The following is a 16,758-nucleotide window of genomic DNA, read 5'->3' as shown; positions in this document are numbered from 1 at the left end:
TAAATCACAGAATCACAGAATGATTGAGGTTAGAAGGGACCTCTGGAGCACATGTGGTCCAACCCGCCTGCTAGAGCAAGGCCACCTAGACAATTACACAGGAGAATGTCCAGATGGCTTTTGAATGTCTCCAGGGAGGGAGACTCCACAACCTCTCTGGGCAGCCTGTGCCAGTGCTCAGTCAACCTCACAGCAAAAAAAATATTTCCAGATGTTCAGAGGGAACTTCCCATATTTCAGTGTGTGCCCATTGCCTCTTGTCCTGTCACTGGGCACCACTGAAAAAAGCCTGGCTCTCTCCTCTTTGCACCTTCCCTCCAGGTATTTCTATACATTGATAAGACCCGCCCGAGGCTTCTTTTCTCCAGGCTGAACAGTCCCAGCTCTCTCAGCCTTTCCTCATAGTCCAGTCCCTTATCAAGCCATTGATAAGGGATCAAGCCATTGCTATCCACAAAGCATGCAGTATTTGGAAAACAGGAAGTAAAGGGTTTAGACTAGAAGACTAAAAGGTTAGGAAATCATGTTGCTACATGGAATTCTTAATTAATTTGTTCTATCCAATTTATTAATATACAGTAATAGTGTAATTTGGTCACAGCTTCTTAACAAGAACACATTAGATAGTTTTCTCAGTCTATCATGCAACAATTTAATTAAAACCATTGGCTAGAATTAAAATCTTTTGCTGTACAAATTCACATAGATTTTTAGCCAAAATGTAGCTCAATATTAGAATAGATCATGAAGAATGTGCTGGCTTGTCCATCACTGGATTAATCCTTACTGAATATTACATACATGTTTTTTTTTTTTTAAGTATATACCTTAGTTCAAGCACAGCTCTTGAGCATGGAGCATGAGGTACTATAGAGACATACTAAAGTAATCGCACATTCTGATCATAAAATCCAAGGGGACACATCCAAGAAGTGAAAAAGGTAGTGTTTACATGATATGGCCCCATGTCTCAACAGGAGCAAAGAACTAAGACTGCTATCTTTGAAGTATTTGTTGGAATCAGCTCCCCTCTTTTCTTGCTTGTACCAAGCCCAAATGCCTCCTCCCTCATACTAACCTGGTTCCATTCCTTGTTCTGTTTAACCTTTATAATATCCCTTTTTACCTGTTCTGAGACTCCTCATTTGCTCCTTCTCTGCCATCCATGCCTTATCTTGGAGAGGAATCAGGAGTCCTTGACTTAAAAGAAAGCAAAAATATATTTGGCTTTTCTTCTTATGGCAACATTCCCACTTCTGAAGTTCCAGTGGAATTTAACTAAAACTGTTCTATTTCTATGAAATCTTTCAACTCAACCAGTACGAACTATCTGACAAAGCAAAAATGCCTTCTAGAAGAGAACTTGTCACCAGAAGATAATAGCATGTCAGGGCAAGGTTTTAATTCTCACAGGAGAACCCAGGAAGGAACTACATCTTCTCTTACACTCTATGATATCCAGGATGTATGGTGCTATCTGACTCCAGATCTTGATTTGCAGGATCAGTAGCAGCACAGATAAGGGACATTAGGTTATGAAGGTTTTCCGTTCCCTCAACGTAGTGGCATGAAATTCAGCCAAGTTGTACGGAAGGTCTGTTGCAAATGAAAACAGAAAAATCTGGGTAGATGATATGCTTCCAAAAATATCTCAGCAGAGACTCACTGAACTGCAACAAAAAATGCCCTGAGGCTCTGTTTCATTGAACATAATCTATTCTAGGACTACAAGAACCCTTTTTGTATTAATTGTTAAGAGATGAAGGGTCTCTGCAGGAGCCAGGACACTAATATAGAAACAAAGAGTAGGAGTGAGAGACAAAAAGGAGCACTATGTATTTAATTTAGAAGAACAGAGTTAGAAAAGGGGGGGCAGATCTGGAAAAGGTAATAGGACTAAAAAGCCACAGAAAAGAAATGGAGGGTGAGGTCATGTAGACACTGCAGAGAAATCTGAGAGGTAGCTTTCTGGTTGGATATCGTCTGTATCAATGCTGGGGGAATCTTTTTTCATCCAAAATTAGGACTAGTGTTCTTTTGCACTGCCTTTTTTTTAAGAATAGCATTGCATTCTTGTTTGATGTTGTCAAATTATATTCTTTTTTCCATTATGTCTGCACAAAGTGGACGTTATGTCAAGCTTTATAAATTCTAAGATCTTCAGCTTTGTGAATTGTTTACATTTTTGTGCTTCTTGATTTTCTATTTTTGCTGTATATGTGCTGCTTCACATAATTAAATTTAATGAATTTGATCTTGTTAGTGAGATCCTCAATAATTTCATGAAGAACTTGTCTCACAAATTCGTCTTAAACTGAGCTAATATTCTTCTTTCAAATCCATTTTAAGCTAAGCTGTATAACTTGTTGTTATAATTAAGTTTTTATCCACAGCTATTCTGAAGTCTTATTTCAAGAGCTGATATGCAGGGATTAGTAATATCTTTCATCAGGCTGAGCTAGAAACTAACATTTAATTTATTTTAATGCGCAAGTACCAGCCTTAAACATTGTTTTCACTTTCACTTTTGACATTTCTCACCTATTTAAGTTAAAGATTTCTGAGACACCAGCAATAACCTAAAAAAACTAGTTCTTGCTTCAAAGCTACTTGAATTTTCTGGTTTGTAATTCATGACTACACATGGCACAGATGTCACTTAGAGAAAAGTTCACAGCAGAATAGGAACTCTAGGGATCAGTTACCTAATAAAAACCCCTAAAACCCACCACCACCAAAAAAACCCTGCAACTGTATTCTTGCCAGGCTATGATTTTTCATTCTGCACTGAGAAACTCTGTTTTCTTGTTTACTAGAGTGACTGGTGGGCTTTAAGTATTCTGATTTTGAAAGTATTCACACCAGATTTTTCTTTTCATGAATGCTGTCAGATATGGACAGTACAAAGTCCTTACATGCTTTACATGGAGTAGAAAATGTTTAAAAAATGGTTGACTTCTGGGTTTTTTAGGTAGCTGTTTGTGTGAGGGGTTTTTGGTCTTGCTCTAGGTTTCTAAAGGGTTCTAACTCTTTGAAAAACACATCTGGGCTTTTTTTTTATTAGTAATTATCATAAGCTTTTCTCTGAATAATTTTATATCCTTTTCCCATAAAGAGGGTATGTCCGTATCAAAAAATTCCTTGGATTTTTTGATACAGAGAAGCACATGCCTATTGAAATTGTTTTTACATTTTTAGCATCTGAAATGTCTTTTGAAGAATGGAACAGTTAAACTGGAGGAGGAATGAGCTGAGACCTTAAAGGTAAAATCTGAATATGTATCAGGGAATTATGCAATACTAGGGAGACATCCAAATATTAATGTTTCAGATAACATTATAACAGAGAAGACCAAAATAAAAGTAAACACCAATAAAATAAACAAGCAGTGTCCCAGTTGTGCCACTACTACCCTTTGCTATTAAAAGCTTATGAGACTATGGGAGAAGTGTGAATAAAAATGGTTACTACTGCTAGAATGCCTAGCAAATTACAATATCTTGTTAGAAAACCTATTTCTGGTACATGATGAATGATACATCAGTAAGATACCGGTAACTAGCTTTACCAGGTATAATCCATTCACTAAAGCTACATCTTGTCAGAGAAGTGGAATTTAAAATAGAACTAAATAGTGTGAAAGATATCACACACTCCAGTGTGATACACACTGGAGTGTGTGATAGGATTATACAGTCAAATTTGTATTCATACAAGTCAAGCTGTAAGAGAACACAAAGTATTATAATATGGGCTTCTTTGACAGGAAGTGAAAATTTTGTGACAAAAATGACTATACGGTTTTCTCTGAGCAGGGACCAAAGCAAACTACAAAACAATTACGTTTATAAAGAAAAAGATTAAAAAGGACTTGAGCAGTTCTACTTACACTGTCTTAAATAAAGAATATCCATTACACTTGAGAAGGCTGCACACTTTAAAATGGGGAAAGGGCATACTTTTTGTCTGTTCCCAAAACAGTTTGTAGAACTCTGCTTGCTTTTAGATGTCATACAGGCAATAACTTGGCATAAATCAAAAAAGAATCAGACCTCCATCAACTTTATAGACACAACAGTTTTTCTGTGAGGAAGAAGGAAGTTGGGGAGGGCTGTTTTGTTTCCTTTCTGTGTGTGTGTGGGGGGGTTGGTGTGGGTTGTTGGGTTGTTTTTTTTTTTTTCACAGAAGGCACCTAACCTTTATAATTTAGGACAGTTAAAAAATGCCTATACCATACTTTGGAGCAGTATGCAAGAACAACCAAGTTAGATCCATCCCAAACTCTTGCAACCATATATTTTATTGCAACACAATTCATAGTTGGGATCTCAAAAGATGTGTAGGCTGAGCTCAAAATCTTGTTTATGGGCAGAGAAACATACGCTGTATCTATGTAAAGCCAACAATTTATTGTTACTATAATTGAAATAGTCTAATTCAAGAATCATTATTAGTTTATATCTAATTGTTATTAAAAAAAAAAAAGGCACTTAAAATGGTTATACACAAGCTTAATTTCTACCTCTTTTCCTGGTGTTATGTTCTCGCTTTTTGTGTTCCTCTGGGTCCTAAGGCTGGTGTTTTCATTCAGCTGATGGTAGTGGGTGTTACAGTGAAAGTACCCACAAAATACAAGGCGAGATGGAAGAGGAGACAGAACTACAGATTACTGAACCACCTGTACAGTGCAACACTGCGGGGGGGGCGAAGGGGAATCTTGTGAAACTCAGGACATATCATGTAATAGTGAATGGGAGTTTTAAATGTAACTGCTATTAGCAGGACTTCATCTGTTAATACCATTCTGTGCACAACTCCAAGCAGACATATTAAAGAAAATAAACCTCAAAATTTAATAAGCACAAAGAAGAGCTATTGGAACAAATGGCAAATGAAGAAGCTTTCATAGGAGAAATCATATCTTATGAACTTGACTTATACAGACAGGCTAATAGAGAGACAATAGGCTTCCATGGCAGAATATCTTGTTTTGCCACATGACCAGAATAAAACTCTCATGTTCAAGATAACTGTGTTAGAGAATTACTATTTGATTTTTTTTGTTCGATTTGTTTTGTTTTGATTTTTTTCTGTCCCGGATAAAGTCATGCCCTTTGTTGCCATGAGACAAACAATACTCTGCCTTTGAAACAAAATGATAGGTCTTGGAAGTCTGTTGATCATAAGAAAATGACGCCATGCCTTTGAGATTTATGAAAGGGATTTCCAACTAGCTACTGCAAACCAGCATTGTTGTAGGATCGTTGTGATTCCTAGCTGCACTGTCCCCTCAAAGTCTCATTAACATAACTAAAACTAGAATTTATTCAGTTCTTCTCAAGTTGTTTCAAAGGGGCTTATTATGTGCTTTTTCCCCTTGGAGCACTAATTCACCCATTCAGTTCATCAGAGCTGCAACACTGAGAGGGAGCACAATTACATACCACCACAAATTACTTAAGTACTTCTAGAAAAGAGGATGCCCTTTCAATCTGTTTAAAATAACATGGATTGATTAGTGTCTCAGATAAGTTCTTAAATATTTATGACAATTTTTGTTCTTTTATATTACTAAAATGTAAATAATGAGTTTATTAAGAGATACTGTGGTTTACTTGCAGGCACTCAGATAATAATCTGCTAAAGTGTCTTGCTCTACTGCTGTTCATTTTTTGGTTCATAGCTGCACAAAGTAGGTTGAAGCAACATATTGTACACTCATAATCAAACGGCCTTATGCCAATTGCTTCTGTTAAATAATAGCTTTCTTCTTAGAAGAGTGCTTTCTCATCATTAAGGACTCTGTTGCTCTTTTGACTAATACAAGTCACTTTCCTTGATATCAGCAGGATTTTATCTACAGGGATCAATTAATTCACCTGTATGAAGGACTGTGCTTTACTTATGTGCTCAAAGCTGTCCTCAGGTGTCCCTCAAGTGATGCCCAACCCTTTAACTAGCAGTATAGTAGGAACATGTATGCTGCTAAATATATGAGGACCAAACTCAAACCTTGGGTCCTAAGCTGACCATGCTGTTCAATTGTTAGGGAACTCCTCAGCTTTGCTGTGAAACTTAGTTTCTCCAAAAGAAGTCTGGTATGGGAAGTACAAGCTCAATGTAGTGTCAGCATGAATTCACTAGTGTCACTTGGCCTCAGAGTTGGGCATCCTTTAGCCCTTTTATTAAGCAACATGAATATACATAGTGGTGCTTGTAGTTGTACTTGAGTCCGAATACACAGACTAAACATTTGCTGTTTTGTTGATGCAGACGTTGCACATCTTTTTTTTTTTTCCTGTGGACAATATGATTACAGTATTTACATGCACTGAGTGCTGTATGTATTAATAAGTTTCAGGGTTGTTGTTTTCCCGTCTTAGCACACACAATCCACTGAAATATTATTAATAAGTAATTCTAAGTAATTAATAATTACTAGTTAATAAGTAATTGTAAGTAATAGGAAAAAAGATGTAGAAGCTGAAAGAGAAAAAAGAGAGAGAGAAAGAGAGAGAGAAAGGAAGGAAGGAAGGAAGAATGGATGGAAGGATGGAAAGAAAGAAGGAGGGAAAAGATTTTTTTAGATGTGTTTAACCTGTGATGCCACTCAGAGCAGAGAAAGTGATTGAAACTTTTGACAATGCATAGACACTCAAGTATTCCCTCTTTAGATGTGCAAAACAGTACATGAGACTTTGCTTTGTCTACCGGTTTTTGATAAAGTGGGAGAGTGGTGTTTCTTTATGCCAGTTGGCTAGCTGTCAGCCATCATTGTTCCACTGCAGATAATTCAAATGTGAGACATTACACAGACCTGTAGACTGCCTGAAAGAGCAGTTTTATATGGCTTATTTCTGTTTTTTCCATGTTTCTTAACACAGATGGGGATCAGATAAGGAAAATATCTTCTATATCTCTTTCTTCCCAACTCAGAGGAAAGACTATACTCTTTTGCTACAATGCTTTGCTTAGAGTTTCATTTTTCTCTAATGTATGTATTCCCATCTTCATTTAGTAACAAATGCATTACACTGTTTACTGATTTTACGTCCATAGTGCTTCGTCTTTTTATGATAGAGGTTTGTTAAATTTCATTTCACAAGTGCTAAATCCATTAAGATTTCTTTCCAAAGTTGTAGGGGTTTTTTTGTTGTTTTTTTTTCTCTTCTATTTCTTCTGTTTATATCTAGGTGTGGTACAAATCTGTTACGCAGTTTATTCTTTCATTTCTCTTCTGATGGTTCTTGCAAAATGCTTTGTATAGTAGCCTAAAATTAATCTAATTGTCTCAAAAACTTATGTTTAAAATGTGTCAAAAGTTTGATTACAGTTCTCAAATATTTCTTGCATTATTTTAAATGCTTATGTTTTTCATTTATTTCTTTTTTAGTGTCTTTACTATTTCCTTTTTGTACAGGGGCACTTGGGATAGATTTTGTTGTAGTTTTTTTAAAGTTTCACAGAAATACTAAGGACAAGGGCTGTAACTTCAGGTAAATACCACAGCCACCTCCAGACTCCTGGTCTCTACTTATCTTTTACCACGTGGTTTCTGGGTATGCATGGAATTTGGGTATGCAACTAGGAAGATTACAAAATGCCTGTCAACCAAGACCTGAATCTACGCAATCAGTACAAGGGCTCTAGGACATAACACAGCATGTTTTCAATTTAGATCAGTTTATGCATGCCCTTTAAAGAAATTTTTGGTTGGATGTGATTACTGGAGACCATCATCTAATGTTCTGTTTCTCAAAAGCAGGAAAGTTCATCAAGTTGTTATGATGAAAATAGCTTCCTTCTGCATACTATTTAATGATCAGAACTATATGAGGCTCTCAAGCTTAACTTTTATCTTGGAAATGCATTAGAACTTTTGGTAATGAAAGCACTAAAATTCTCTGTCAGTGCTCCTTCCTCCTGCATGCCCACTTTTTATTCATAAGCTGTAGTTTGGATCTAATATCTTTATTTTAGTTTTAAAATAGATATTTCATTGGAAAACCAGACAGATAGGATATTTATAAAAAGTATATTGTATGTTTGTACTTGTGCTCTAGACGTAAAGAAGATGTCTTAAAAAAAAAAAAAACACATTTCAGTGGAAGATTGAGAAACAACTTTTCTATTGCACTGCTCTGTCAAGTAATATTTGGATTTTGTACAATTAATTGTAGCTCAGAAACAGACTTCAGCTTTTAATAGTGTCTTCATTGCAGTCTTTGATACAGCTGGAAATTTAAAAAAAATGTTAATCATTTAAGGTTTTGTTTGTTTCTTTTTCTTTTCTTTCTTTTCTCAGATGAGTTCTGTTTAATATCTACCTGAATAAGCCTGACTGACATGGTTTTACTTACAATTCTAAAATTACGCTGGACTAAAGTGGACAAGCAATGCAAGTGGTTAGAATAAATTATGCACATTGTACACATTGTGTTGCTGCAAACAAACAATTTAGGTGCTAACATAATAGCTTCTAGTTCAAGATTTGTTTTTCTCTGTTGTCAGGAAATCTTAATGAAAGAGCAGCAGAAAAAAATCTGTGCATGTGAATTTGGAGTGCAGACAAGACAATGCATACAACCCCCCTCTATTTGAATGGAGTAATTTATTACTGTGGTGCCAAGAAATACTAAAGAAATCAGACTGGCTGGGGATGCTTTCCATTATTTCTTCTTTTTATCAGACATCTTCTATTAGGTTTAATAGAATCTTCTCCAACAACCAATTTACCAACCAGATAATGATGTTACAATTTAGTAAGTGTTGTTTTTCCTCAGTCAACTAATTCTGAACCCTTTTTTGTGCGTTATTTTACAGGTCTTAATCATACTTGCATGAAGCCTAGAAGAGTGAATAAGAGAAAAATAAATTTTTCCTTTATTCCTATCTTCCACTGAAGCCAAAGCTAAAGCTCTGTGCAAAATCTACCACTTAGCAGTGGTGTGGGTTTTTATTCAGTAATAGATTAATCTTGCACTGTTTTTTCCAGCTGGCTTCTACACCAACATACAGAACCTCTAATTTTGGCACTACACCAGACGTCAAAATGTCCCCATGCAAAGAATCACCCACTGTGCCACAGGAGTTCATGACAAAATGGGGTTGAAGCTGCACTATTTCAGGGCCTGCATATGTCTCTTGTTTCTCTCAGTATCTTTCTAGTGGGATCCAGGCTGTCAGAAGCATCTTTAAAACTCCTTTTCTACATGTCTCTTACTCAAAAATAAGTTTTCAAATAGCAGGGGAAAATGAATGTAAATAAGCACTGACAATTTACCTATCCCAAGGGAGGGTTGTTATGTAGTGTCTTTAGCTGTCTCACTAGTGTCAGGCATGGTGATCCTCCTCTCAGCCCCTTGGGGGATTCAGTAGGTCTAAGAGAAGAAGAGGATGGTAAAGAATGAAGTACTGTCTTTGCCAATTTGCAAGCCAGAATTCATTTAATCCTACTTTCCTAATGGCATCACCCTCCTGTCTACCTGTAAAATGCTGATCACATGTTCTAGTATGTGCCACTATCCAAAGTATAAAATTGGACTGAAAATGCAGGAAAAAAGGAGTTTCCTCTAATCTCTTTATTTACTTGTCATTTAATTTTCTGTCTTTAATTGGCTTAAAGGGATTAATGAAGTATTTCGTTACAGGAGTTTGTGATGTGGCAGTTTTATAGAGCTGGAAGGGATAAATAATTACCTTTGAGAAAGAGGTAATTCTAAATGTAAAAGCAAGATGCCCATGTAACTTCGTCACTATTTGGCACTCGACTTTTGGCAAAGAACTTGCTAACTTGCCAGCAGGCTTCAAGCCCTCCCTTTTGTAGTTCATAAGTGTGAAGAGACAAGAGAATATATCTGGACTGGAAATAATTTCAGAAAGTTCCATTATATACATTGTCTTCTGCGCTCTGGTGGTCTGCCCAAAGAATCTGTGGACCAGTTAATCCAGCTCAGAGCTGGATTAATTCTAAACACTGAACATAATACTCCTCTGTCACTAAAAGGCTCATTTTTGATCCAATAGAGTCAAGGAAAATGCTCCATGGCAATGGAGATGCTCATTATAGAGAAGTGTTCCTCCCTTGTTGGTTTACTGAAATGTGGTACATGGAAAATGAACCTTGTACAAACAGACCATGTTCTTGTTAAATTATTCCTTTTGATTACACTAGTTTGATCTCATATTTTTTTATTGCTGTTTTTTTTTATTGATAAATACATCCACAGTAGCACTATCTGCAGCACTATAATTTTTACAGTAAAGTTCTTTGTTTTCAAATGTCCTCCATGTATTCTATCTGCACGAGGAGAGGATGAATATATCTTGAAGTAGATGAGCAGCACCTGTCAGCATAATTAGGTTCTGTCAAGTACTATCATAAATTTCAAGCCTAACACATTGAGAGGTGATTTTTTTTGTGTGTTTCATTCATCATGAATTATTTAAAGTTCTCTCTAAACTAGAGGGGATCCAATGAAGGCATCATATAAATATGTATAGCAAAGATGCCATATATATATAGAAAGAGAAATATTTTTTTTTAGCTGCCAAATATACTAATAAAAATAAAGCAGAACTCCCACTGAAGTGGTTTTACAGTCATTATAAAACATAGTCTGGGAAATTATAATGTAGCAGCATTTTGGGGATGTTTGTCTGGAACCGAGACATCTAGAAATATTAAGTAGTGCTTTTCGTTTCAGTAAAGGGCAAGGACTGATTTGCATTCTTCTATGGCTCTTCCTAAGGGGAGATCAACAAAGAGTGTTGGCTTCAGTCCTGACAATTCTGGCTGATAGCCTCACTTCCCTGGCTGCATGGTGTGTGACTCATGCATTTACAAAGTGCATGAGGGATAAAGGGATTCATCCTGCACCCATTGACTTCAGTGGGACAGTATCAAACACAAAGACTCATTGAAACTCAATGGGACTTAGAATCCTAAGCAGAGCTGTACAAGAAACTGATTCTTTGGTTGTGACACTGAATTTTTTAATCAGGTTTAAAAGAGAAAAACGTGGGATGATTAGAAATATATCTGTTTTAAATTTTGCAGAGCTATCAAAGGTCAAACAAAGCACTGCATTTGCTCTAGATAAAATTCTCCTTGTATAGGGGGAAAGGAAAATATTATTTGTTTTATTATTTTTAGAAGTTTCAAAATGGAAAAAGATGTTTCAAAAAAAACCCAATATCAATATTTCACTTTGAAAATGTTGATATGAGACCTTCAATTAAATTAAAATATCTTTTTTCACTGAATCTGTTCACAAATAGTTTCAGTCTCTCCAGATTTCATCTTTTTAAAATAAATAATTTACAGAAGAATATATTAGTCAAATTGTTCATACTAGATTACTTTATCAAATTGGCATGTACAGTTTTGTTTCCTTAGTGGAGATGACTTGCTTTGAGGAAGGGGTTTGTCCTTCTTCCAGTGTAGTCCCTTCCCTCAGATATTCCTATCCTTACCACACTGACTTCTGAAGATGTTACTGAATCATCTGCCTTCTGAAAAAGAAACATGAACAAATTTTGTTTTAATTAATACATCAGGCTGTATACTGTGCTCCTTCAGGATCTGTCTGAAAGAAAACTGAACAGGCTATACAGCAAACAAGAGATGGAAGAACCCTGGAGAACAGAGGACGAACTGGAGACACAGTGACTTGTACTCCAGCTGGATTTTGAACAGCACTTTTTTGTGAGTCAGAGTCATTGGATAGGCATTTTAAAGATATTTAATAAACTATTCCCATTGATTACAGTGGGATGTACCTACATCCACCCACAGTCTGGTCTTCAGACAGCACAAATCGAAGTAGCTCTGTAATTTAAATAGCTTAAGCATTTTGGGCTTTAGTTGAACTAAGTATTTTGTTCTAGCTTAGAATTTTCTCCCTCTCCCTCTCCTTCTCCCCCTCCGAGTTGCTTGTGTAGGAAAAAATCAGTGCTTGCAACTCTTCACCAGACTGGATGGGTTAATTTACAGGAGTAAAGCCTTTTTATGACTTAAAGTCACCTCTGCCACTTTTTGCTTGGTAGCTGCACTCATGTATTACTCCTTTGAAAGATGAAAGAACAGAGAGCTTGTATCTGGATGCCCAGGACCTTATCGCAATCTCCTTATATAATTAAAATCAGTCAACTACGAAGTAAAAACTCTAAAAGAAGAAGACATAACAGTGTCTGTAATTTGTTATACAGATTGAGGTTAGACATTTGACAAGGCTTTTCCCAGGGGATATAAAAAAAAGATACTGCCAAGTTTATGAATCAACTTGGAACATCCTTATAGAAATTCTCTCTTTTCAAGCTAAGACTCTGATAGATGGCTATGATTTCAGAGTGTATTTGATGAAGAGATACAGTGTTAAGGGACCTGTGGTGTATTATTAGTTTTATGCAAAACTTTGATAAAAACAAGTACTAAAATACATTATTTAACTCCTTCTTATAACTCATTTCAAAACAGTGTAAGAACAATTAGTAAAAAAAAAAGATTTTTAATTCTTTCATAATGTAATCTTCATATGAAATTTTAAAAGGTTAAAGACTGCTTACTATGTATGAATTTCTACGTAATGGCAAATTAACTACTCACATAATTAAGCAATCTGCTCAAAGTTCTCACTCTGATTTTTGAAGTGCTAATAAGACTAGATTGCTCAAATCCAGGAAATAAATTAAGAGATGTGGAATGTTAATTAGATGAAGAAACAGAACTAAAAGGAGAAGCAATGTGAAATAGGGATTAAACAAGAATAAATAAATATTTCAGTTGGAATTAAAAAAAAGAAATTAAATAGAGACAAAATAACAATATATAAATTGGTTGACCACATAATACAGTAGAATTTAAGATCTCATTTATTTTAAGTTATGTTGCTTAAATAGCACTACGGCTTCCTATTTACTATAAATTTCGGAAATACTAGGGATGTTCTGAGCTGCTGGGAGTGTGGCTCCACATCATCATGGACACCAGGGATGAGACTCAGAGCCAGGCTGTTGGAATCTAAATTTACAGGTAAGATGGCTCTGTAAAGTGTCATAACCAAAGGTCTAGGCAATACTATCACTGAAGGCTAAAAAGCTCCTCAGCTGACCAGTAAGCTTCTATTTTAGGATGAATACACCAGTTCTGTAAATTCAGCTGACTATGGACTAGATAACAGCATAGACATACAATCTGAAGTGTACTGTAGACCCCAATATTACAAGCGCCTCCTTTTAAATATCTGAATCTGAAGGAGAATTTCTCTCCCATTTGCCAATAGATGTGTGCAAAAGAACAAGCAACACTTTTAACAGTAGCCTTGACATAGTAGATCACAGAAATACATGATTGGATTCTATTTCCTGAACATTCCTGCTTAATGCCTTTTGATACTTAATATATCTCTGTGTCCATGAGGCTGACATACGTAAGACAAGATATATTGGAAACCTTCACACTTCCAGAATGGAGAACACCCCACATGGTTGGAAAATACACTGGCTTTTTGCTGAAACCCCTTTTAACGGGAGAAAAGGAGGCACGGATGTTTGCTGTCCCCAGAGGAGCACATAACTCATCTTTCTAGGGGTCTTCACTGGGATCTGAAGGGAACACGTTCTGCTGTGGTTTGGCCATGATTTTCCCCATGTTTGACTCCTAACTGTCCCTTCCATGTTTAACCAGTCCAGCTAATGCTGTTTCCATTTTCTCCTCCAAACCATGGTAAAATCAATTTTTCTTCCCTCATTCAGGCTTTTTTTTTGCATTTTGTCCCTGTTCCAACTGTAGGTGCGTGACCTGCAATAGTCACAAAGCAATATGGAAACTTAGACTTGTTTCTGTGTGAAAAACTTAAAATATATTTTAAAGGGGAACCTGTTTGTGGGAACAGGAAGATGAAGGAGAAGAAATCAGTGTAAGACAAGCACAAGGAAAATTTTGCCAGGAAAATGTCTGTTTTCAAATAGTTTCAGTTTGGCAAAAATACATTCAAAAAGTCACAGCTCCATCCCAGGGCTCCATTCCCTGAATTTATAAAAATAAGTGCTTTAAAACAGCTTGTTACCATCCTTGCCTACAATACATCTGAATGCTCATCTCATCCATACAGAGCAGTTTTCTGCATGTTGTTCAGAATTTTTATTGAAAACACAGGTTTTCCCTGTGCTCTCCTCTCAGGGTTAATAGTCATGTTGCTATTGACTCTCAGGTGATGACTTCATCTTACTACCCATCTGCTGGGGGATACAGAATGTTGCACAGAAATTAATGTTCCTGCAAGCATGACTAGCCAAATGTAGTAGGAAGGGTTTGCTGGAGTGGAAACAGGTTGGAAAGATTGGCAGTCCTTGCTTTGTATTGCTCATCCAATGCCTGATCACCTTTACATCATGAAAAAATAGCAAGTATGAATCATGACAAAATTGTTACAGAATCAGTCCGAAAGATAACTTTTCATAGAAAGCAATAGGTTCAGTGATTTGTATCTTTACTCAGTAGAAGGTATTTACTTTATTTGTTTCAGTAAAGTTTCTTCTGATTTCTTTACCCCAAGCAGCAGTAGTGGAGCTACTGTTACATTATGTAATGCTAGTAGCTTGCAATGTAAAGTGGCACAATTCAGCAGCAGAAACCCAACACAGTTTTGGATTGCTTTTGCAGAAGCATATTAAATACTTTAACACAGACATCTACATAGAGGTATTCATCATTGAATAAGGACAAATTATGAGAAACTGCAGTGACAAGTAAAATGATGAAATGTAGTTATGTGCAAGGGAAATGATGAAGAAAGACATCCTACTGATAAGATCTATTGTTAATCTTTGATTTCCCAAGGGAAGTGACTAAAGTCTCATTGATCAAGCCACATGATGTTCAATATGACAATATGCTAGTAAATAGCCTATGAGAAATAATGCAGGATGGATTCCTTAGAGGATCTAATAAGATGATTTTTGTTTTTATTTTCTCTTCAATACTTTGTTGTTTTGCATATGGGACACTCATTATAAATTATTTGGCTAGCAGAATAACGGGAGAACATTTTCTTTTTACAGTCTATGAAGGTTCCTCTCCTTTTAGAATGGTTCTTCCTCATGCAAAAGACAGAAACAGAAACAGAAAGGACAAGTTTGGCAATATCATTGAGAATTTTCCTTATCTTTGCATTGCTTTTGCCTAGCAATTCTTTAAAACAGATAAAATCAGAGGGAGAAACAACAAGAATATTTTAACTTTCTGCAAAAGCTAAAACATTGGGATTGCTTGCTTCTTTTCTTTTGATTTGAAGACTACAATAAACAGCAAGAGAGGAAAATCCTTCTAATTGCTCAATTTACATACGATTTCTTAATAGTATCTTGTATGGCTGTATAGTTGAAGGATATTCTGTAAATGTATATTAAAATTCTGAGGCCATTGCTAGCTAGTTCCACAGAAGCAAGGTTCATGTCTGGTCTATTTAAATTTAAAACCTCAATTCAGATTATATGGAATATTTTGTATTATTGTAAAACAAAGATACAGTTTGCATTTTTAAATCATGACAGCCATTTGTTTTAACCTCTGACATTATTTTAGAGAACAACAAATATCAAGACAAAAAAATAAGGTTTTCTGAGATAAATGCATAGATGACTTTATGATACCTGTAAAATTCATCAAATGTTTCAGTTACAGACCTGTAACATCAATACACTTCCAAAAGTGCTACTTGCTTTTTACATATTTTAGCTTTTCAGCAATACTGACAAGTGATAGATTACTTTAGAGGTCTGGTTGAGACTATTAAGCCATTATTTTCATCAAGGTAAACCAGTATCACTTGTAGACATGGAAGTCTGATATAAAAAGGTTGACTTAAGATCTCTTTAGAGAAAGTTAAGGAGAAAAGTTAAGGGTTTCCCATTACCTAAAATGACTGTTTTTCGTCTGTGGGTAAATCACGACATTAAGGTTGTGAAGATTTTTTGTCCTGTTCAAATAGGCGGAATGATGAGTCACAGGATTAATAGCATTAGTCAGTTGAAGGCAGGAAGCTGTTGTTGCTGTTCTTATTATTACCATCATAACTGATCTGCCAAGCTGTTATTGTCAGGGCATTGCATCAATTTAGCAAATTTCATTAATGTAACATGGCATGTGAGGCCAGAAGCATGTAGATGATGGTAATGCTAATTTGAATTATTTGGGGGAAAAAAATTAAGAGAGTGCAGTAGATACAGTAATCCTTTTATTTGCTTCTTTCCGAATTATCATAACTTTATTTTTGTCCTTTAATAAGGACAACTAACAATGTTTTCTTCTGGGATTACAAAAGTATACAGTTTAATATCATAATGCTCAGGTTGGTTACATTGTATGGCTTTGCTTGATTCACAGCCTTAGTTACAAGTGTTAACAGTCCAAGAAAACTCCATTCCCTACTAGGAATTAGAGCTAATAGATCTCTGACTTGTAGGAGACTCTAGTAGTAACATAAAAAGAAGTCACTGAAAATTCTTAAGAAAAAAGCACAGGACAAAATTTGAGAACTATGGGTTAAGGCATTGCTTTCCCAAATTCAATCTGCCAATGAACCTGGCCTTAGTGAAAATTAGCAGCAGTGTAATATAGTACAGACTTTATTCCTTCAGGTTCTTGAAAAGCTCTTTGAGAGAAAGGTCATCAGTTTTCTTCAGAGACTGCGAAACAAGCTCTGGAGAAGAAAGGGATAGATCCTTTATAAGTAATGGACTGAATCCTGAAAAAT

The sequence above is a fragment of the Mycteria americana genome, chromosome 1 (assembly GCF_035582795.1).
Source record: "Mycteria americana isolate JAX WOST 10 ecotype Jacksonville Zoo and Gardens chromosome 1, USCA_MyAme_1.0, whole genome shotgun sequence".
In the NCBI taxonomy this organism is placed as follows: Eukaryota; Metazoa; Chordata; class Aves; order Ciconiiformes; family Ciconiidae; genus Mycteria; species Mycteria americana.
Note: the sequence above shows the minus strand (reverse complement) of the source record.